At 41.1% G+C, this 22,553-nt stretch overlaps 1 long non-coding RNA gene across 3 annotated transcripts in view; it reads left to right on the forward strand.

Moving 5' to 3' along the window:
• LOC133774630 (uncharacterized) overlaps window positions 1–22,553 on the forward strand; it is a 53,366-nt gene that overhangs the window by 1,037 nt on the left and 29,776 nt on the right. The window contains exons 2-3 of one of the 3 annotated variants that reach the window (XR_009868102.1): window positions 6,999–7,095; window positions 22,147–22,263. This is a non-coding gene — a long non-coding RNA (uncharacterized LOC133774630). Of the gene's footprint in view, window positions 1–6,998; window positions 7,096–10,847; window positions 13,251–22,146; window positions 22,264–22,553 lie in introns of those variants that run through there. The other 2 variants (XR_009868103.1, XR_009868104.1) reach the window with 2 other exon arrangements.

Raw genomic sequence — 22,553 nt, forward strand, 5'->3', positions numbered from 1 at the left:
TTGCATCCTCTTTTTCAGTCTTCAAATGGCCACAAAAGCCAGGGCTGGGCGAAGTCAAAGCCAGGAGCTAGAAATTCCATCAGGTCTCCATATGGTGTCAGGGACCTAAGCACTTGAGTTAGCTTCACCTGCTTCCCAGGTGCATTATTAGGGAGCTGGATGGGAAGTGGAGCAGCCAGGAATCAAACTGGTACTCTGATATGGGATATGAGTTTCCCAAGTGGCAGCTTAACCCACTACACCACAACATCCCCCTACCAAATTAGGATTTTGGTAAGTTATTTGTCAAATCATATCAAGACTCTTTAAATGTTCACATGACCTAATTCTATAATTTTCTTTTTGGAACATATAAGGAGTTACTCCAGAAAGCAATGGTTTACACATAATGGAAATATATTTACCATGACAATATTTGTGTTTTAAAATTGACAACATTCTAAAATACAATAAGAAAATAGTAAAAAAAAAAAAAAAGATGACTATATATTTTAATCAAACCATTAAATTTACCTTTACAAAGAATTCTGATAATTTGAGGAAATCATGATAAAGCATTTTAAATATTTAAAAATATTTATCATTGCTTATGTAGTATGAGGTCAGTTATACTTGTCCAATACATGTTAAAGAGTGAATGAAATACACTAACATGGGGCCAACATAATGGTGTAGCATGTAAAGTCCTCACTCACGAAGCCAGCATCCCACATGAGTGCTGTTTCGAGTCCCACTTGCTCCTCCAATCCAGCTCCCTGCTAATGGCCTGGGAAAAGTAGCAGAAGGTGGCTCATGTGCTTGGAACCCTTCCACCTACATGGGAGACCCTGGCTCCTGACTTCGGCCTGACTCAGCCCTTGTTATTGAGGCCACTTAGGGAACGAGCCAGCAGATGGATGATCTCCGTCTTTCTATCTTTCCCTATCACTCTTTCAAATAAATAAATAGATCTTTTTAAAACAGACACTAACATGTCTGACTACTGTACAAGTACTACCCTGGACATTCTGAATTTTCTACAAGGCATATTTTTATTCTAAAAAAATAAAGCAGTAGATGTGGTAAGTTGATCAGAGAACTTAAGAATCTAATCCTCCCATTGTTAAAGAGTATGCTCTTTGGAGTCTACTTGAATTTGAATTCTCTTATTAGCAGTGAGACCTAAATTTGCTAAGCTTCCAGTCAGAAGATGATAGAACTGATGCACTGCAGTAGACAATCCATGTAAAGTGCTCAAAGCAGCACTTAGTATAAATGAATAATCATTCTTGGTGGCTATATTTATTTTTATAAGTTGATGGTTATATTCATGTTGTTAAATCAGTATTCTGTGAATTTGGCTAATGCACATCAGTTCTTTGGAGCGCAATTGCCTTCAAATACTTAAATTTATTTTATATATTTATATGTATTTGAAAGGCAGAAAAATAGAGACAAAAAGACAGCTCTTTCAGCTGCTCATTCACTCCCCAAATACTCACAACATCCAGAGCTGGGCCAGGCTGAAACCTGGAGTCAGGAACTCCATCCAGGTCTTCCATATGTGTGGCAGAGACCCAAGTACTTCAGTGATCACTGCTGCTGCCCAGGGTGCACATTGTTAAGAGGCTGGAATCAGAAGTGAAGTCAAACTCAAACCCAGACATTTTGATACTGGGTGTGGGGCCCCCAAGCTGTGTCTTAATTGCCTTGCCACATGCCTGCTCCCCTTTAAATGGATGTAAAACCTGAAATCGTTAGTTTACTAAACTGAGGACAAGATACAGGGATTGGACAACCATCCACAATTCCTTCCTAATGATGACTTATAATATTTCTGGCCAGGTAAACATTTTGAACAGGTAATAGTTTGCATATGTAGGATTTACAGCCCTTGATTACCTTTTAAAGCCAAATGTTTAATTCAAAGAATTTAATTCTGAAGCTAATGAAAACATTGCAATAGATACAGAATTTGAGAAATATAATGACCTTCCCTAATTATGTCTCAGAAGAGAATTTATTTGGATTCCACAAAACTTGTGATCTGTAAAGTAGTCAAAACAGCAGATGAAATCATCCGACTAAACAAACTGTAGACCAATGACTATTGATTTAACCCAGTAGTTCCCAATAGTGAGTGGTGGTGATGGTAGTGATTTACCTCTCAGAAGACCTTCGACGATGCCAAAACATTTTTGGTTTTCACAAGGAAAGAAAAGCGCTGACAGCTAGAAGGCAGAGGCAAGCAGTCTGCTAAATGACTTCCAGTGCATGAGACAGCCCCTACAATAAAGAATTTTCCAACCTAAAGTATCAGTGGAGCCCTGGTTGAGGAATCTGATTCAGCCAGTGAGGTGGTTTGAAGCTAATATATTTCCTCCAGTTCCTAATAGTTTCCTTTTTTCTTCCACAGCCATAGGCACAAATACGAGTTCAGAACCTCGGGACTAGGTTTGAACTCCTGTGTAACACCCTGTCCCAGTGCAAATTAAACTTTGTTCTGAGTAGTATACAAAGCAGTTAACCAAAGAGTCAAAATGTACAATAATCATTTATGGAACAGTCATTTTACATATTGTCCTCTGGCAGAGAGCAATGCCTCATACTTATTGTTTAGCTTCACCAGTTTAAAGGAAAATTCCTAGGTTAATTAAATCTAGTAGAATTTACCTAAACAAAACAAAACGATTCATGAATTGGGTAATTCTCAGAACCAGAGCAAGTTCTAGGAACTACCAACAACATGAGCTGACAGCATTTATAGAAAATCAGGACAATTCAATTGACTACAGCATGGTCAATTAGCCAGTCAAATGGTTACAGCTGAACTACTCAGTTGTTTACAACCTTATCAGTTCCTGGCCAGAGGGCCTTCTATGATCAGTCAAATCTCAGCTGCTGTGATTAAACTGTCGGTGTATTTTGTGGTGCCCATTTCAGTTGTCCAGTCCACATCCATGGTCTCCTACAAAACTGTTGAACACACTGGGCACAATCACACCATCACTTAGTGCCAAGAAGTACTTTATAAATCACTGTCATAAATCACTGTCATTTATTGATCATCTCCTACTTATTGTCAGCCCTCATCTAATATGTAAAGCAGGTCTTCTTGAGTATAAGCATTTCTGTGCATCCATAAACTACCTAATGTTCAGTAATTCTCCCTGCTGTTGTCACTACTTTGTTAAACACAGCAGCACTTACTGATAGAGGCCTTTATTATCGCAACAAACTAAAGAACACACTGTCAACAGCCTATTTTCTTTTGGTTCCAAGTGCTATAATTTAGCACTGGTTCTTTTAAGAGCTGCTCTTCAATTCTCTGAGGGTAATTATAATTGTACTACCCACAAGACATCCATTATATATCCTTGGATGTAACACAGCAGGTATATTTACTTGAAGTTCTAGAACCCAAAAAGCTCAGGTAACAAATTTTTTCTGAGTAATTTTGAAATCTTATGGCAAGGAAATAATAAATCAATGACTTTTTTGGGTAAATGTTATCAAACTACTGAACTTTCTACATAAACAGTAAGAAAGGAAAAGAAAGAAAAGAGAGGAGTCAGCATTGTCATACAGTAGGTTAAGCCACCACTTCTTGATGCCATTATCTCCTATTGGAGTGCCAGTTTGAGTTCTGGCTGCTTTGCTACCAGTTCAGCCCCTCCCACACACAAGAGGATGGAATTTCTGGCTGTTGGCTTCAGCTTGGCCCAGCCTTTTCCATTGTGGCCATTCTGGGGAGGGAATCAGTAGGTGGAAGATCTCTATCTCTGTGTCACTCTACCTTTCAAATAAATACATAAATCTTTATTCAAAAGGAATAACTGATGCCCTTTGAATGAAGCAATTCCATTCGATAAAGTATTGCATAAAGCAATTACATCACTAATTGAAGCACTTGTTGCAAGATCCTGCAGTGCTTTTGAACTAAGAAAGTAGAAATAAAGTTAGATGACTTTTGAAAAGTTAAATTGTGTTTCATCATATTAGGTGATTTCCTTAACCATTCTAATGAGTGAAAGTTTATTCAGTTAACTTGCTCTCACCCCTCCCTAGGTATATACTCAATGAACAAAAAGAAATGGTTAGTAAGGCATGCACCTTGAGTTGTTTATTTTTAAAACAGTTATTATTTTGTAACAGATTGTTATTTTGTTAACATATTAGATGCAAGAACTGTGGCTATATTAATTTGTAGTTTTACATTATTGTAACATGTAACTATTAGTTTGTAGATTCCTTTTATTCCGTAACATATTAGCTTCAATAACTAGAGCTGTGTTAGGTTGTGGCTTTCAGATTGAACAACAAGGAGAGCAAACAACCTACTAAAAACTCATGACTTTCGTATACAAGTGAAATTGTACTTTATATCACATTTATTTGCTTATGGATTTTTCCTTTATGCGATATTCTAGGAGTTTGAAGAAATACAAGGTGAACAATTCACGATTTTTTTCCCTAAAGAAGTTCATAAACTACTATGTCATTCTTTTATTTACTGACATATATATTTGAGACACTGATGGAAAATGATAAAGCAACAAGATCTTTGTGTAGGTTTTTGGCCAATTAAGTTTTCTGTCATTTCCTTTGTTGATGGAAATGAAGAAATCTGAACATCAAATTTGGAATCAAATAAATTATTGATGAAAAAGAAGCTTTGGCAAGGTTTTGATCATAATTTCTGAAAAATGCCATGTGCCAGCTGTGGCCTCTAATGTGCTCAGTTTATAACTACATAGTTTCTGAATTTGAGAAAAGCTTCCCAATTGTAACATATTTGATCAATTTAACTCTCTAGATTAACCAGTCATTGCTAGAAACATCAGCAGTTTTTATTATTTCGGAAGAGAATCAGAATCCTTGTGGTTTTAAGAGACTTAAATTCCACAACATGATGAACTAGTTCCTTTTTGTAAATAACCTGAGTGGAGGAAATACATGAAACTCAGCTATTGCAGTTTTCCATTGTTTTCTTATTTCCTGACTGGACTTACACTGACAAGCAGTGTTAGAACTACTGATTCATTGCCCAAAAACACAGAATGTATCCTAGAACTATTAGTTAACTATTGGTATTTAAGTACCATGTAACCATATTAAAACATTCATGTTTCAAGGAAAAGAGCTAAAACATTTTTTGGATATATTACGATTTATTGTTCCGATGGATGGAATATATAAATCCCACTGAGCAGTTTAGTGTGGCCCTGTATCTTACATAAACAGGTTAAATGGAGACTTTATATTGTAATCTGTACTCATGAATCTACCATAAATTGTCATAATGATAAGTGGAAGCTTTTTTGCTTGGCCCAAGGTAGCTATTTATCCTTTTCATAGATAATATACAAGTGTAGAGAGCCAAAAATGTTTCAAACTGAGAAAAGAAATAAGATACTTCCCACTAAGCTACTGAAAAATGAAATTTTTATATTGACAGGAAAGCCAATGTTAAGAATCAATATTATCCTGGCCGGTGCCGCGGCTCACTAGGCTAATCCTCCGCCTTGCGGCGCCGGCACACCGGGTTCTAGTCCCGGTTGGGGCACCGACCCTGTCCTGGTTGCCCCTCTTCCAGGCCAGCTCTCTGCTGTGGCCAGGGGGTGCAGTGGAGGATGGCCCAAGTGCTTGGGCCCTGCACCCCATGGGAGACCAGGAGAAGCACCTGGCTCCTGCCATCGGATCGGCGGCGGCCATCGGAGGGTGAACCAACGGCAAAAGGAAGACCTTTCTCTCTCTCTCTCTCTCTCACTGTCCACTCTGCCTGTCAAAAATTTAAAAAAAAAAAAAAAAGAATCAATATTATCCTATATAAAATAGTACACTGAATTAATAATAAATAATATATTAAGAGCTTGTATATGCTGACTGGGAACAGTTGTGGCTTTTTAAATTCTCAGAAAGTCTGAACATTGTATAGTTAGAAGAAGCCACTGGTATTGATGAAGATGCTCCATCTCTCCATAGCAGCCATTACAATCAAAATCTTTACAGAAGGTTTTCACGATCAGCAAGAGAATTGTACTGGTATTACTGGTAAAGGTAAACAGAGAACAAAGAGTGAAGAGGCAGTGTGCGTTCATAAAACAATTTTTAAAGAAAGATTAGATACCGTTTATAATTATCTGCTGGTTCAGGGCCACTTATGTGCTTTTAATTTTAGTTATTTATTTGAGGGACAGAGAGAGATAGAGAGGTCTCCATTGTTGGCCAGTTCATTTCCCAAATGCCCAAAATGGCAGAGGGACCAAAGCCAGGAGCCAGGAACTCAATCCAGGTCTCCGACATGGGTAGCAGGGACCCAACCACTTGAATCATCACCGCGGCCTCCCTGAGTGTGCATTAGCAGGAAGTTGGAGTTCGGAGCAGAGCCAGGTGTTGAACATGGACCGCTCCAATATGGGATGTGGGTGTCTTAACCACTAGACAAAACACTTGCCCTGAATGCCATTTAAATCAGCTCTTTAGGGCAACATCACTGCTATTGTCTGTGTCCCCCAAAATTCATGTGTTAGAACTGAATGGCCTATTTATTAAGAGGTGAGGCCTTCAGGAGGTAGTTAAGTCATGAGGGTTGAGCTTTGTGGGTGGAATTAGGGCCACCCAAAGGGTCCTGGGTTTTTTCTCTTCCTCATTTCTGCCACGAGAGGATACCAAGATAGTGCCATTAATAAGGCATAGGCCTTCCCCAACCAAGAAAGCTGCTTGGATTCCCCAGCCTCTGAGACTATCAGAAAATAAATTTCTGTTCTTCATAAACTTACCAGTCTTGGGCATCTTATTGTAACAGGACAGACTACAACACTGTTGGAGTTCAAAAAATGATGGGCTCCAGGGAGACTGTAGAAGTAGCCTCAGAAACAGGTCTCTCTGGCCTTCTCCTGCCCTTCTGTTTTGGGTCCTTCATTCTTTCCCAATGTGAGTCATGGAAACCAGAACCCCCTTCCTCAAAACCAGATTCAGGAACTAGAATTATGACTCTAAACTTCCTCTGCCTTCAGCCCAGGAGCTGCCCAGCACCCTCATTCCAGAGAGGCACTGTCCCATACCCACGAGGAAGAAATGCTATGACTCTGGGGCCCAGAAGAATCTGAACAGGTAGGCCTTGTTGAGTTCCTGCCTCAGTCTGGCACTATTACATCATGCTCTTTTTTGGCCAATCATGTTTCCACATAGCCATCCTTGCTTCATCAAACCTGAGCGTAAACGTGGTTCACCCTGGGTCTTTGGGCCTCAGTCTGAAGGCTCTAGTGTCACATAAAACTATGATCTAATGCATGTGTCTTGCTTCTCTCTTGTCAGCCTGTCTTCCACTAGGGTGTCAGTCGTGATACTTCATGATGGGCAGGAAAGGTGTCATACCCCCCATTCCTCCTGTACTAATGAAAAACTAGCTACAGTGTTCATGAAAATAATAGCTAACTTAACAATGCATGGAAAAAATTGGACAGAGTCCACAAAAACGTTAACTGACATTATCTTTGATGGTGAAATCTGGAGTCATTCTCCCTTCCTTCTAGTTTTCCATATTTTCCAAGTTTTTTTTTTTTACAATAAGGACAAAATAGTTTAATACTAAGACACTTTCTTTTTTTAACTTTTATTTAATGAATATAAATTTCCAAAGTATAGCTTATGGATTACAATGGTTTCCTCCCCCCCAACTTCCCTCCCACCCGCAACCCTCACTTCTCCTGCTCTCTCTTCCCTTCTGTTCACATCAAGATTCATTTTCAATTATCTTTATATACAGAAGATCAATTTAGCACTTTCTTTTAAAAAAATATTGCTGAATGTATAATTAAGTCAACCAGTCAGCTCACACTCAGTGTGCAATATTTAAACACAATATATTACACAAGCATGAGTCACAAGAGACAGGAGTAGATGAGCAAGCACTTGTGTCTAGTTGATGTCTTTTTTTAATTTCTTCTTTGAGACAGAGAGAGAGAATATCTTGTTGCTGGTTAATTCCCCAAATACCTGGAACAACCAGGGCTGGGCCAGGCCAAACCCAGAGCCAAGAACTCCGTCTGAGTCTTTCACATGGGTGGCAAGGATTCAAGTACTGGTTGATGTCTTAGGGCAGTAATGAAGGACAGACATGCCCAAGGCTGACATGTGATTTGGCTTCCACATCATGACACAGGTACTGCTACTAAAAAAAGTCATTAGATTCTTTGCCAACTGTTCCCAGTTCTCCTTTCTTCTGAGCATATGATGGTGGCACACTTCCTGGCCTCCCTGTGGTTGAATAGCACCATGTGACTGACTCGGGCAAATGAACTGGGGACACAAGTGGCATGTGTCATTTCTAGCTGGAATCCTTATGGAGGAGACAGCCTCATGTTGTGGGGTCTGAGTCTCTGAGGGATCACAGTGAACAAAACATCTCTAGGGCAAGAAACAAACCTTTCTGTTTTATGCCACTGAGCTGGGGAAGGCAAGAGATGTGCTACTGCTAAGTAACTTTATCTATCCTGTTGGAGAAGCAGAAACTTAGTTGTCCCTTGGGATTTGGGGGTGGCGCTCTGAAAGATTTGCAGAGACAGTGCCTCACTGAGAGGATCGTAGCAGCATGGTTTCCCAGTGTGACTTTCTTTGCAAGTGAGTTACTCTGTACTTAGGATGATTATCGTTTGCCGTGTGTGTATGGTTCACTGTGAATGCATGCTCACCTCCACTACTTCTCAGAGGGATAGTTTAAAATGTCAAGTGCATATGAGCACAGAGCAGTGCCATAGTCTGAGTGTTTGAATCCTAAATTCATACATCAAAACCCTGCCCCCAGATGATGGTGCTTGGAATTAGTGCCCTAATAAATACGAGGGCAGAGAAAGGGCTGGCCCCTCCCCCACCTAAAGGGCCCTTAAGAAGTCTGCCTTTGCCAGACATAGAATCTATTGGCACTTTGACCTTGGATTTCCTGGCCTACACAACTGTGAGAAATAAACCTCTACTGTTTACAATCTGTCCAATTCATAGTATTTTGCTGTAGCCACCTGAACAGACTAAGACAATGTGATAAGCTATGGATCTGCCTCTCAGCTTCAGGGATCACTCATGGAAACTTATCTCATTTTATCTACACCCCCATCCGCTCTACCCCACAAATGGACTGTTCTGAGGCAAATCTCACATACCATATCATTTTGTCTCCAAATCTTTCTACACATATGTAAAAAGATAGGCACTTTGGGGCCAGAACTGTAGTGCAGGTAAAGCTGCCGCCTGCAGTGCCAGCACCCCATATGGGCGCCAGCTCGAGTCCCAGCTACCCAACTTCCAGTCCAGCTCTCTACTGCTGGGAAAGCAGTAGAAGATGGCCCAAGTTGTTGGGCCCCTGCACCCACGTGGGAGACCTGGAAGAAGCTCCTGGCCCCTGGCTTCAGATCAGCCCAGCTCTGGCCATTGTGGCCATTTGGGGAGTGAACCAGCAGATGAAAGATCTCTCTCTCTCTTTGCCTCTGCCTCTCTGTAACTCTGTCTTTCAAATAAATAAATAAATCTTAAAAAAAAAAAGGTAGACACTTTACAAAATAGAAATAATAATGCAATCAGTTTATTATATCCAATACCATCAGTCAGCTAATAGGGACAACCTTGTTTAATCTATATCCTTACCTACCATATTAATTTGAAGCAAATTCCATAGGTTATGTCTTTTCATTCACAAATATTTCAATATATTTCTAAAAGAAAATAGCCCTTTGCAAAAATGTAATAATAATAATAATGCCATTATTATGCCTGAAATATTTAGCAATAATTCTTCAACACTGCAAAATATTTAGGTGCTGGTATTCATACTTTAAATTGTTTCACACATGTCATAATTTTTGGATAGCTTGTGTTAATCATAATTCAAATAATATCAATATATTGAGTTTGATTAATGCTTAATAACACTCCCTCCTTCTTTTTTGTTCCTCATAATTTATTTTTTGAAATAGCCATGTCTCTTGGCTTGTAGAATTTTTGTTATCTGGAATTTTTTATGCATGTAGTATAACAGATAATACAGTAGTATCTTTCAACAAGTTTCTCACTGCCTTAGGCCTGGTCTGATTCGGGCTCCATCTTTTGGCTGAGCCACTTCATCAGTGGTGTCATGTACACCCACCAGAGATGTGTCATGTCTTGCTTGCTCCCATTCAGTGAGTTAAAAATCATTGCTGATCACTGCTTGGATCCATTTTGATCCAAATGTTATAAATGGTAACATTCTAAGCAGTTATTTATTTTTTACTCACTAGCTAGAATTCTCATTCTCTCAATGAATGTTTCTTTCTTTCTTTCTTTCTTTTTTTGAAATAAAGTGCATAGAAGAAAGGGAAGTTAAACACCTGGCCCCTTACTAACAGTGTCCAAAAGAATGAGTGGACTCCCTTTTTTCTGCTAAAGGAGACTGAAGGTCATGATAGTGGAGTTAATATATGCAAATTTAAACACACACATATATATAACACTAAACATAAGTCTATGTTATGAAACTAAACCAGTTCTCTAGGTTTTTTTCAATGTTGTTTGTGAACACATTTAAGCATTTTCATCATTCTTTATCTTAACACTTACTAGTAGAATGAACATGTCCAATCCATTGCCATAATCATACTAAAATATATTAAGATGGTCAAACAAATCATAATTAATTTCACTCATATTAGGACTTAGTTATAATTCTGTTATGTTTCTACTTTTCTATCAAATTACAGAAACAAGTTCAAGCAGAAAACTTTTCAAAACTGTTAGTTACTTTTATATTTCTAAGTATTGTCGCAGCTGAATTACTCTGTAACAGTTTGAAAGGTACAGGCATATCAGCTTAGTTTACAGATATGCTCATTTAGGGTTTAGAAGCTGCCACAAGGGAACTCACCAGAGCACAACTGGGCTGTGTTGAAATCTTCGGAGAGAAGCACCAACTGTTGGTCATCTAATTTCACTGCCCATGGACATGTGAACTGGAGCCAGAAAGAGAACTGAAATTCAAACCAGGAAATGAAACTAAATATTCTATTTGTTAGCCACTTGAATGATGATATTTTGTGAAAACAAGCTTAAGACATGATTAGCATCCTCTCTGAGTTACAGAAGCTTAACACTGTGCATAATTAGGGGGAAACTTAACTGGAGTTATCATCTAGTTTCCTTATCCAGCCTCAAGAAACAAGGTCATGTCTCCCAACACCGGGACAAAGTTTTAGCTTTTCCCAGCGTGGAGGAAGACCGAGGACCGACACCAGGGTGGCAGAGACCAAGTCCTGGAGCACACAATGAACCTCTCAGCTTGGCTATGACTGTCACAGTCTCAAGGCCATGGGAACTCTGCCTGAGGGTTCATCTCTGAGCCTGCCTGGAGCCCCAGTGCCCAAGAGGCAGGTGCAGGACCCGACACCAGCATCCTGGAGCCATCAGTGCAATGGCAAAATAGAAATCAGGGAGAGCAACGGATCAGCTCAGCCTCTCAATTTTGACATCACATAAGCCCAGGACTGGGCAGGACTCCACCAAGGGAGAGCGGGGAGCCCCCCAAATTGCTTCTGTCTAGTATGACAGCTCATAAAAGGAGCTTCCATCAGCTTTTATGTACCAGCTTTTTTTAAAATAGTTTTTTAATATCAGATTTGGTAAGCAGCTGAAGAGAGATTTTCTTAAGTATAAAATTTGACATATCTTTATATCAAGAAGAGAAATAGTGATAACTAGATGAATCTTTTCTATTTACTTCACAATTTACCTTAATTAAAAAAAACCGCAGAATCATATGGACCCCTAGACTTTAACAGCTCAAAGTACATCTACTGATCAATTGATCAACAGATAAGTATAGCTTCAAATTATATTTCTATCTACTCGTCTAACTATAGAGTTAAGCAGGTTAAAAGGTTCAAGATAGTGTTCACTAAATGTAAAAAGGAGTACCATCTTCTTCCCTCTTCCTCTTGAATTAGTGTTTTGCAAAAATGTGCACTGTGGTTGATCAGTGATGTATAAGACAACTGGATAACTTGGAATTGTACTGTGTATTTCATCATGAGGCATTTTCTCTGTATTATCATCATTTCCCTTCCCATTTCCTTCCTAATATCGTGGGCTCCTCTGGACAGGATCCCTGGTCTTAAATTAACACCATTTATTTTTCCTAAATTGAATTGTCTTCATCAACTTTAATCTGTTTTCATTTCAGTGATGCCTTGACATTTTAATTACAATCTAGACTCTCCTTGCTGTCCCTTTATGTAATTCATTCCATTTAGATGTGGCTAAGGACCTCAGTAGATCCAAAAATATGAATCTTAAACTAGATGGTTATTTTCATTTTGCTTTAACATCCACATACAGGTGGTTTAAGAGTGCCCAGTAACATTATTCTCTGAAGTCAACACAGACTATGGATCCTTCTAGATTTTGCTTTTTGTGGCCTCCATTCTAAATGGAGGAAATACCAGTTTCTGCCACATCCTTTTGGAACCGTTGGGGCGACTTGCTCTCTTGTTTCAAGGACGCAGCAGTATTTCACCAAATAGCAGGCACCTGAGTAGGTTCTGCATGGTATTTGCAACTCCTGAATAAAGTCTGACTTGTCAGTGTCACTGGGACACAGTAATGGTTCTATTGTTGGAGCATAATCTTTCCCTCCAAAGGCAGATGAAGCCCTCCCTTCTGCTCACCCTCCTTCCCCCTACAGTCACTCTGTTTCCTCACCTTCTATCCACCATCAGCCCTCTCCAAAGTGTTGTGGTGAGTTATTCCACTGTTGGCGCTCCGGTCAACAAGGGCCCCAATGGAACTCAGTTCATCAGGTGTTTCCTCCCATCTTCCTTGGCTTCTCAAGGATCTAGCAGTCAGTGTTCCCCCTTTCCTACACCCTCTCCTGTGTTGGATCCCAGGACTCCACTCCTTGCCAAAGGCTCTTTGAAGACCTCTTCCATGGGCTTCTCGGGGAGCGCTCACAATGCCAGGTCTCCCCAGCACCCAGTTGTCAGTGCTTCCCTGCACCACACTCCACCCAGGCGACCTCACAGGTGCTGAAGCTTCCCGCACTGAGCCTTGTATCCCACCCATCACTGACTATTTGCACTTGTCTTTCTCAGAAGAACTTCACACAGTTCTTAACACGTGACTGTTACATAATAGAAATTCAACACATATTAGCTCATTGATAATATACTCACAAAGTCCCAATAAAAAGACAGGATACAGAATTTCTTTCTTTGATGAACTAATACTTTTTGTGTACATTATGTGACCTCATGATGTTGTGGTTTGTAGGAATTAAAGAAATCCTCACACCAAAATCTGAAGTCATTATCTTGATCACCTAACCAGTTTCTCCTACAGTGTTCACTCCACAGGGGACTGCACTCATTTGCTCAGGACAGAAATGTGGGGGTTACCTGCTCTGCTCTGCCTCTTTTTCCCAGCCTCCCCCTCCCCACATCCAGGTCATACACACACACACACACACACACGGAGAGTCACCACAGGCCTGCAGGATTTCTCCTCAACACCTTCTGAGCGGTCCTCAAACCCTCAGCCCCAAGGCCCTGCTGTGAGCAGGGGCTGTGCAGTCAGCTTCTTGACCCCAGCTCCTCCCACCATGTAGGCTCCCCTGTGCTGCAGGTGCTGGCCCTGCCCCGGCCTTGTGCTTCCTTGCCCTCTGTGTGGAATGCTCTTCCCTGGTGTACCCTGTTTCCTGGGGCTTTTTATCCAACACCACTGACAGTGAGACTTTCCTGATCTCCTTAGCCACAAATGCAATATCTTGCCCTTGGATTCTGGCACCTTCTGTGTCTCTTTCCAATGTCAGTTTTTGTCCCCTTAGAGTTGAATTAACACACTGTAGCATCTTGTTTGATACCATGTCCTTAGTTGAAGATAAGCCTGTAGGAGCAGCAGATTTTTAAGTGGTCTGCTTTATTTAGTACTGGCTCCCCATCACCCGGAACAGTGCCTGGCAAGTCATAATAACTCAAAAATATTTATCTAATGAATGAACTTCCTGTTCTGTGTCTCCACTGACTATTCCTGAATTAGAAAATCATTTTACCTTGTGTGGTTTGCAGCAGTACTGGATAGACTTAGAATCATCTCAGGAGAAGCGAGGACTAAGAGTACAATCACGGGAAAAAAACAGGATTCAGGGGCAGTATTGAACTCTTAGTAGAGATCAATAATTAGAAGAGGCAGCTTCCGTTGGAAGCTTTCTATGGGTCAGAACATGTCCTAAGTGTTACATTCCTTAGTTTCTTTGCCACAGCACCCTACTTTTGTTATTCCAACCTACTAGATCAGAAAACTGAGGCACACAGAGACAATGAACACTGTTACTGAGAGGCAGACCCAGACTCGGAACCAAGCAGCCTTACTCCAGGGCCTGGGCTCGTACATGAGACCGGTGCATCAGGTGTCACTGAATTTCACACCCATGTGGCCACTGGTACCAGAGAGGGAGGGGTTTAACGAAGGTACCGGAATGGGGAAGGCTGAGGAATTAGTAGGTAAGGAATGGGTGGCGGGAAGGTTGGGAAAATCACATCCTACAAAGCAGGGAAGAAAGCCTACCTTTACAGTTCGGAGGCTCAAGTAGTGCAAGTTTAAGTGCGTGTGAAGTAGTAGAGGCTGTCGGAGGGAGGTTTGAGAACTCTAAGTGAGATGTTGTCAGGGCTGGGGGTTGGCAAAGAGGTGGACAGAGGTTTGTGTGCAAGTGAACAAGACTCTCGCCTAACGTCATCAAGTCAAAGACAATGTTTGAAACTGAACTGCTTCCAGTAAATGGAGAATTTGTTATTAAGAAGGACAATGAGACGAATCAAGATATAATACATAAACTTATTACTTATAAATATGGAAGTTGATAACAAGAACTGACATTATACACGCATTGGGCTTGCAGCTGGAAAAGTTGGGACAGCGCAGGGTCCTTCTGATTTTGTCATACATTTTACTATAGCCAATTGTTTTATTTATAAAATGGTTGTAATAATAGTACTTACCTCATAAGGTTATGAAGAATAGTGGAGATAATTTCTATAAAGGGCCGCAAGTAGTGCCTAGGACAAAATAAAAAACTCAATAAATATTAGTTATCATTTTTTCTACTGCTTTAAAATTATTCGTTTATTCATTTTTATTTGCAAGTCAGGGACAGAGAGCAGAAAAGGCAGAGGAAAGGCTAAGACAGAAAAGTGCCCAGTTAGGCTGTGGCTGGGAAATCAAAATACAGAAAAGAAAATGGTAGAACTGGGACAATGTAGTGCTGTGGTTTGCATGTTTGTGTCTCTCCAAAATTCATGTTGGAACGAAGACTCGATGATGAGCGCGTATGAAGGGGAGGGGCCCAGAGGGGGTGATGAGGCCTCGAGGCTCAGCACCATGGATGCCATTGGTGCCCTGATAGAAGGGCTTGAGGAGGGGTGCATTCCTGCTATGCCCCTCTGTCTCCTCTGCCCTTGGGGACACAGCCTTCCTCCACTTTGGGAGCACAGGCACCACCTCGGCTCTCACCAGACGCTAAGCCTGCCTGCACCTTGATCTTGCACTCCCCAGCTTCAGAACTGGGAGAAATACATTTCCACCATTTATAAATTACCCAGTCTGAGGTGTTTGTTACAGCAGCAGAGACATGTAGTGACTCAGAAAGTGATGGGGGGAGGTTCCAGGAGACAGGGAAGGTCTGAGGGGGTCCCCCAGTTTAGCAAACAGGGTCACAATCAGCTCCAAAAGAGGGGTTCTGGTGGGAGAGAGGAGGAACAAAGCCAGATTCCAAGAGATTAGCAAAGGATGCTTCTGTTTGATGAATAGGGAGATGTTTTGCTGAGGCAGATGGCCTCATATAGCCAGTTAACCATTCAGCAATGTGGATAATCCGCTAACTGAAATGTACAGCATGGTGATCAGATGAAATGGGGACACCAGATGGGGAAGTTTAGCTTCCCTGACAGCCAGATTCAGGGCAGAAATTGAGGGTATAGAGACTCGCACTGGAGGATGACGTGGCCGCCGGGATTCTGGGTCATTGCTGAGAGGCCAGTCCATGCATTTGAATCCCAGCTGTGCTGTGTGACCTTGCCATCTGGCATCTCAGAGCCTCAGTTCTGCTCTGTTCCCATGTTGTTCTCACATGTAGTGCATGGAAGAACAGCACTTCACAGAGAGTGGTACACAATAATGCCATCGTTACGACTGAATAGGTCATTGGAATCCAACAGTTGATCTGTCTTCCTAAAATGGAAAGCAAGAAATCCACTTGAAAAAAGATTTATTTATTTGAAAAGCAGAATGACACAGAGACAGGGAAAGGTGGGGCAGTGGAGACAGAGAGAGAGAGAGAGAGAGAGAGAGAGAGAGAGAGATTCCATCTGCTCATTCAGTCCCGAAATGGCCACAACAGCCAGGACCAGACCAGAATGAAGCCAGAAGCCAGACACTCCATCCTGCTCTCCCACAGAGTGGCAGAGACTCAAGTATCTGGGGCATATTCCGCTGCCTTTCCAGGTGCCTTAGCAGGGAACTGGATCAGAAGCCGGGCCCAAACCAGCACTCCGATATGAGATCCAGACTCTCAAGCAGCAGTTTAACCCACTGCACCACAATGCTGACCCCAGAAGTATACTTTTTGACCTCAATTTAAGAAGGCAAAGTTGCCTGAGTAGACTCAATGAGGCTTTTTGCCAAGCTTTTTGCCACGGGAGCCAGAAAAGCTGTCTAGCACACAGATGGACTCATCTAACTCCCCTGGAGGAATGACCAAAGGATGAGGGAATCACCAACCCAGTGCTCTACCACCAACCTCTGTGTAGCCCTCCCTCTCACCTCTGGTGGGGACGGTGGGCTGTGTCTATGACACACTTCACAATATGTTGGCAGCATAGCCTGCGATTGACCTTTACCCTGCTGCTGCGGTAATAAAGGTTTACAGTAGAGTTTTAATGTTCCTTATCTAGTTGGGTTTATTTTCCATAATTCAGTGGAGGATTTTATATAGCAGATTGTTTCTTTGCTAAGCTTTCTGTTCTTATTAATACAATTAATTATCTGTTCAGCACAACCACAAAATAAGTATTTACATGAATTACTGTAATACGCAAATGCAATCTCATCTAAGTAACTTCTGCCAACAATATATAATTGGTATAATTATAGTGCTAAATATAAACATATTCCCATAATATTTCAGAAGATTGTTATCCAGTTTTCTCTACATCCAGCAGAGAATTAAAACTATATTGCCTAATATTTAGTGCCAGAATAATGGATACGACTTAGGAGTGCCTGTTTGTGCTTAGTATTCCATGTATATATGAGGCCCTAGAATACTAACCTCTTTGACAAGAAAAAGAGTTATGAAGTAGTATATTTCTTACACAGTTCTGCCAAGATGTAAACTGGACAAAGTCCCCCATCATAGTTTTTTAAACTGAAGTTTAAAAGAATATTGTTATTCCTACGTTTTGCACAGCAAATTAGAACACATAAAAAAGAATGGGACATGAAAGAAATATATTTCAGGTGTTAATTGCTTCTGCTCCATAGCACATAATCACATATGTGATTTCTTAAAGGAGCATACTTACAGATTCCATTGTCCTCTAGCCATTCTCTTTTCCTATCTTTTAAATTTTTATCTCTTTATTTTATTTATGTGAAAGGCAGAGACAGAGTGAAACAGAGTGTGCTCCTCTGTACAGGCGGATTCACTTCCCCAAAACCCGTAACACTCAGGGCTACTCCAGGTCCATTCAGGAACTGGGAGCTCAGTCTGGGTCTCCCACATGGGTGTCAGGGACCCAAGAGCCTGAGCCGTCACTGCTACCTCCCAGAGTGTGCATTAGCAGGGAGCTGGAACCCGGGATCAGAGATGGGACCCAAACCCTGGCCCTCCAGTACAGGATGTGGGTGTCCCAAGTGGAAGCCAAATGTGCTACTGTAAGTTTTCCTTTATTTAATAAGACTTTGATTATTCTTTATAAATCATGTAATGTCCAGAGTTTAGAATGTTGGCCAACAAACACTTCTTACAACTTTTAAATATAATTTGCAAACAAAATATTCCATTAAACAATACCAATATGTGTTTTTATCATGTTTTCCCATAATAATGGGTTGTGTAAATAAATACCCAAAATTAGAAATATCCAAAAAACAGGCAAAACTTCTCAAGGTACATTGACATTCACTCTTTACAAGGGCTCTCCACATAAACATCTTTCAATTATGATATGGATTGAAATTTTGTCCAAACAGACAACACAATTTGTTGTTGTTAGACATGGTAAGAGGTTCTGAATCAAACCAATGTAATGCTTAGAGTTGAAAGTTTGGAAATTTGGGGCAGGAGTTTGGTACAGCAGTTAAGACACCACTTGGAACACTCACATCCCATAGTGAGTGCTGGCTTTTGATCCTGACTCCACTTATGAGTCACGCTTCTAGCTAATGTGCTGCTTCAAGTACTTAGGTCCCTGCCATCTATGTGAGGGACCTGGATTGAATTCACACCTCCTGGCTTTAGCCTGGCCCAAACTTGGCTGTTGCCAACATTTGAGGAGTAAACCTGCAGATGGGAGAACTGTGTGTCTGTCTGTTTGTCTCTCTGTCTGTCTGTCTCTTTCTCTCTGTCTCTCTTTCTCTCTGACTTTCAAATAAATTAAACAGAATAATGTATAACCTAACTTTTAAAGTTTCATGACAGTGGTGTTTGGAAACAATTTTCCTTATACAATGTCATCTTTATTCTACTTTGCAGTATCTTCTTTTTCTTCCAATGCCTGAGCAAATGACTAACTTGTCTTTGATTCACCCCATCACTTCCTTATTATCCATTGGAATGCACCAAAATTTTAAAAATATGTGAGCTTCTCAGTACACCATAAACTGTAACCATATTAAAAGGAAATTACTCCTTACAATCATAATATTTAGTCTTTCATTCCTTAAACTGTCAAACCAATAAAATAAAGAAGTGTCTACTAGTTTTCAGACATAATCCCCACATATTACTGAGGATTTATGAAAAGAAGCTAAAGACAATATCTCTTTCATTGAGAATGTTAAAATAGAGTTGAAGGAAATGAATATGTGTTTATACGGTGCCTACCATTATCTACACATGTATTTACAGCATACACATGATTAAGTGAGCACAAATAGCAACTTTAAGGCCTTCTGGGTAAGCAGGAGTTGATGCAATGACTCATTCTGTGTTCTAACTTAATCACCTGTAAAACAATGATAATGATGCATGTGTACCTCCTGGGCTAGTTGCACAGATTAAGTGACCAATGTTATGTGACAGAGTCTCAAAAGCTTTAAGAAGCTAAACAAACAAGATGTCATAAGTACGGGCTGAGTACACAAATAGTGGCTTTGAAAAGATGAGAAGACCAGATGAGCCAGCTGGCATTCACTAAGGAAGATCCCTTGTACGTGGAGCTTCCAATCTGGTTTTGTGTTTTTTTTTTTTTTTTTTAGCAAGCTTTTATTTAATAAATATAAATTTCATAAGTACAACTTTTGCATTATAGTGGTCCCATCTGGTCTTGCAGAGCTTTTGGCTGGGAAAACAGAGCGCCCCAGTGTTCTGAGGAGTTAGAAGTGGTGGGAGGTGTCCCCAAGGGGGAGCAACCTCAGAGACAGAGAAGGCCATGGTGAAGGCATGAGTGCATGGAGCTAGAAGGACAGCAGGTAGGCCGCAGGTAAATGGACCGCCAAGATCAAAAACACTCAGTTGGTGTCTCCACCATGAAGAAAGGAAAAGAATCTATTAGCAGGGTATGCTGGTTTTCAGCTTTCTTGAGATGTTTTTCAGAATGAAGCATACCCAAGAGTCTCTCTCCTAGGCTTTTCTCTTTCTTTGCAACACAAATCCTAAAACTAAATGTGTAACTCCAATTGAAAGATGAAGACAGGCCGGCACCACAGCTCACTAGGCTAACCCTCCTGCTGCGTCGCCGGCACCCCAGGTTCTAGTCCCGGTCGGGGCGCCAGATTCTGTCCCGGTAGCTCCTCTTCCAGTACAGCTCTCTGCTGTGGCCCGGGAGTGCGGTGGAGGATGGCCCAAGTGCTTGGGCCCTGCACCTGCATGAGAGACCAGGAGGAAGCACCTGGCTCCTGGCTTTGGATCAGCGCAGCGCGATGGGCCGTAGCAGCCATTTGGGGGGGTGGACCAATGGAAGGAAGACCTTTCTCTCTGTCTCTTTCTCTTCTACTACCTAACTCTGCCTGTGCAAAGAAAAGAAAAGAAAAGAAAAGGAGAAATAAAGTGAGAAGACACCTGCATAACCAGCTTTTACTATGCCCTTATTATCCATTATAATAGTGCTAGAAAATATTATCATTATTTTAATGTAACCTAAAGTGTAATCACATTAGCTCATTAGGCAACTAGTAGTAATAATAAGCAATGCTAAGTGTCTTTGACTTTATATATGTGTTATGTTAGATGTTGAGCTAAGTAATCCAGTAGCTACATTAAGTTGATTATTGTATGACCCGCACCACTGCCCGTTCCTGGCCCTCGCTATCATACACTCCCCCTTTCCTCCACCTGGCCAGATGTGACCCTACCCTGACCCAGGTCCAGGAATGTAAAAGGGAGGATTAAAGCTTGAGATAACAACCAGCCCCTACCCTGGAGTCTGCCTCGATGTTGGGACTTATCAGAAGTGTCAACTTGACCTGAGCATTCCCCGAAAGCCTGCTTGTACATGATAATAAAAGCTCTGTAAGAATTGGGCTCGGGGCTTCTCGGGGGGCTTCCTCTCCTGGAGGCACTGAGAGGCCCGGGTTCGAACTCGTAATAAAAACGACCCTGCTAATTGGCTTCAACTTCGGTCTCTGGTGGTGTGATTTTCGGGGGACCATGGACTGTGGGCATAACAAAAGAAAGAAAGAAAGAAAGAAGGATGAAGACAAAGATTCCTCTTCCCCAAGAGGCAGCTTTTGCCATGAAACCCATGAACTAGAAGTTTCGAGGCCCTGAGAGAGGTCCTGGTAACAAGTTCACATGATCCTACAGCTGTGAAAAGCTTGTTAAGTTGTGATTTATTTTCTTTTTTCGATAAATATTCACTTTTGTACCCAAATTCTTTTTGTGGTTCTGTGTGGTTTTAAAGAATGCCTTCCAGGTGCCATAAGCTCTAGGCCTCATAAAATCTGTACTAGCACTGCAGATAAGAATGAGTGAAATGTAATTCACCACTACACGAGCGAGAAATTTTGGTAAAGGTAAAGAGAAAAGCAGTAAGCTTAGGGCAAAGCTTGTACACGCAAGCCTCCTGACACGACAAGTTACATCATTTGTGGGGCCTAGTCAAAATGCAAATGTGAGATCCCTGGTCAAAGATTTTAATGAATTTCAAGATGGTGACAGTAGGACATTCAACCAACATGCTTCCCAGACTAGGCCTGGGAGGGCCGTGCGGTCACACATCCACCACGCCAGCCATGCCTATAGACACCATTAGGTAATACAGGCTCCGTGTAAGGAAACTTTCAACTCACAAGTCTTGTTTCCCACTTAAGGGACCTTCTGATACTTGAGTGACCGTTGCCAAGTAGAGCCTAGAGTAACAAACTCAGGTCTAAAGTAGACTCAGAGGGGAATATTATGTGTGATTTTTTTTTCTTCTTATACTATATCCCTGAGTTTTTCAGATTCATTTAATAGTAGAGCAAGGAATAGAGCAAACTGAGGGAGGTGTCTGAGCCAGGAAGTTTAAATGGTGCAAGGTGTCATTTTTACTCAGGAATGGGGGAGATTCGAGTCATAGACTCCTACTCTAAAATCATCATACCTGACTTCCAGGACACACATTTTCCTACACAGACCAGTCTCCTGGTTTCTTCAGTTAGGTTGAAATCACATGTTCCTCTTTATCCATATACTTTTGCTCATTAGTGTATTTCTTGAACTGTTTTCATATTATTCCTTTCCTTTCTGTGAAATGGTTTTGGTGTGTGTGTGTGTGTGTGTATGTGTGTTTTTAACTTGGGGCCACCAAGTTATAAAGATGTATGATGTAAGTTTTTGCCTGACAGTTGTACCTCAGGTAGGCTGTCAAGTGGAGAAGAGCGAATCGATAGCTCATATTTGTTTTTTAAATTAAATTAATCCAAGATTAAAGTTTGTTTTTTTTTTTTTAGGAGTTAGTCCTTGACCACTAGTTTAATACCATCTCCACTTTGGGTGACCTGTTTCACCAGCAGGCCTGTAATCTCCATGAGTCACTGTGTAAGTGCTTATAATGGAATAAATTGCTTTTCTACACAACCCCATGCTGAAGGGTTTTATTTAGTGTATAACATCCATCACATCCATCAGACATCAGTCTCTGTTTTCAAGAAGAGTTGTTGAGATAAGAGTTATCTTCTGTGATCTTTGACTGTGAAGAATAAAATTAAATATAATAGAGCCCAAGCTAGGGCACAGCGAGTTAAAGCCACGGCTCCCAGTGCTAGCACTCCATAAGGGTGCCAGTTGGAGTCCTGGCTGCTCCACTTCCAATCCAGCTCCTTGCTAACGAGTGCCTGGGAAGACAGCGGAGGATGGC

This window comes from Lepus europaeus, chromosome 15 (genome assembly GCF_033115175.1).
Source record: "Lepus europaeus isolate LE1 chromosome 15, mLepTim1.pri, whole genome shotgun sequence".
NCBI lineage: Eukaryota > Metazoa > Chordata > Mammalia > Lagomorpha > Leporidae > Lepus > Lepus europaeus.